This window comes from Somniosus microcephalus, unplaced genomic scaffold, assembly GCF_052327205.1.
Source record: "Somniosus microcephalus isolate GS21.2 unplaced genomic scaffold, FLI_Smic_1.0 unresolved_chr3, whole genome shotgun sequence".
Taxonomy (NCBI): domain Eukaryota; kingdom Metazoa; phylum Chordata; class Chondrichthyes; order Squaliformes; family Somniosidae; genus Somniosus; species Somniosus microcephalus.
Window position 1 is genome coordinate 21,880,363 of NW_028225181.1, and position 2,186 is coordinate 21,882,548.

Sequence of the window (2,186 nt, forward strand, 5' to 3'; positions counted from 1 at the left end):
AATCGTTAAATGCACATGTCAATTCGGCGGAGCAATTCACTTTCCCAAGCCGGAAAGCATCACCGGAGGCCCGCTTGAAGGGGCCCTAATATTTTCTCATCGGACTTCCGCGTTTTGGTTAATCATGTCTCGAAATCGTTAAATGCACATGTCAATTCGGCGGGAGCAACTCACTTTCCCAGGCCGGGAAGCAACACCCGAGGCCCGCAAAAGGGCGGCCGAATATTTTCTCATCGGACTTCATTTTTGGGGGTTGGATTCTCTCCCGCATTCCAGCCCCCTGGCCACGGGTCGCTCATTCACTTTCAGCCCGGGCCTTGCCAATTTGGTTAATCAGTTAGCATGCACCAGACTCGGCCTCGCCTTTTTCATTTATGGTTAATGATGTGCCCAGGCTGGGACTTAGTCTCTCCAGCAGCCAAAACTTTTCACTGGTTAATGAGGTGCCCAGCCCGGCACTTAGTCCTCTCTCCCCAGCAAGCTTACTTGGTCGGCCGACATTTGGATCCATTTTCGGGGCTTAATCGGGTCGAATACGGTCCCTTACGCAAGGGGAGCCGAAGCCCCGGCCTCTGCCAGGCGTCAGGCTGCCGTTTTTTAAGCCCGACCAAAACCCGAAAATTGGTTAAAAATGGAAATAAATTTCCACCCAAAAAGGGTTAAAAGTCGGTTGGACGGCAGCCCTGGTCGGTCTCTGCAGACCTGGAGGCCCTAGACAGTAATCTGGAAACAGACAAAGTCTCGAGAAACCACCTCCTACCATTCTCCAGGTACCCCGCCAATCCCCCCTGCCAGAAATGACAAGTGTCAAATCAGCGGGACGGATTTGACTTTTGTGACCGACCGCTGAACTTTTTTCGGCTACAGGCAGTCAAATTTTTCTCCTTCCGGACTTCCAGTACAACTTTGAACGGCCATATCTCCGCACTCCCGCGTCGGAGCCAAGCCGTTTTTACACCGTTAGACGCGGCTTCCCGTGCCCGTTCGAATGCCGCCCTGCTCGGCGGAAAAGGAGAATTTTTTTATTTTTCGGGCCGATTTCGGGAAAAAAAATTCCCGCTCTGAACTCGGATTTTTCGGCTTTAATCGTTTCGTATACGGTCCTTACGCAAGGAGCCGAAGCCCGGCCTCTGCCGGGCGTCAGGCTGCCGTTTTTAAGCCCGACCAAAAACCCGAAAATTGGTTAAAAATGGAAATAAATTTCCACCCAAAAAGGGTTAAAAGTCGGTTGGACGGCAGCCCGGGTCGGTCTCTGCAGACCTGGAGGCCCTAGACAGTAATCTGGAAAACAGACAAAGTCTCGAAAACCACCTCCTACCATTCTCCAGGTACCCCGCCAATCCCCCCTGCCAGAAATGACAAGTGTCAAATCAGCGGGACGGATTTGACTTTTGTGACCGACCGCTGGAACTTTTTTTCGGCTACAGGCAGTCAAATTTTTCTCCTTCCGGACTTCCAGTACAACTTTGAACGGCCATATCTCCGCACTCCCGCGTCGGAGCCAAGCCGTTTTTACACCGTTAGACGCGGCTTCCCGTGCCCGTTCGAATGCCACCCTGCTCGGCGGAAAAAGGAGACATTTTTTTTTTTCCGGCCGTTTTCGGGAAAAAATTTCCCGCTCTGAACTCCGATTTACGCCTTTAATCGATTCGGAGACGGTCGCTTACGCAAGGGAGGCGAAGCCCGGGCCTCTGCCGGGCGTCAGCCTGCCGTATGTAAGCCCGTCGAAGCATGAGTTCCCACTTTTGGTTATCCAGTTGTCAATTTTAAAATTTCAGTTAATCAGTTGCCTGCTTGGTTAATCATTTGTCGCTCTGACATTTGGTTAACCAGTTGTCGATGTTCGAAATTCAGTTAATGAGTTGCCTCTTTGAAATTTCAGTTAATGAGTTGGCCCTTTGGTTACTCATTTGTCCCTGTGTCTTTTGGTTAACCAGTTGTCGATGTTCGAAATTCAGTTAATGAGTTGCCTCCTTGGTTACTCATTTGTCGCTCTGGCTTTTGGTTAACATTTGTCGATGTTCAAAATTACAGTTAATGAGTTGCCTCTTTGAAATTTCAGTTAATGAGTTGGCCCTTTGGTTACTCATTTGTCCCTGTCTTTTGGTTAACCAGTTGTCGATGTTCGAAATTCAGTTAATGAGTTGCCTCCTTGGTAATCATTTGTCGCTCTGACTCTTGGTTAA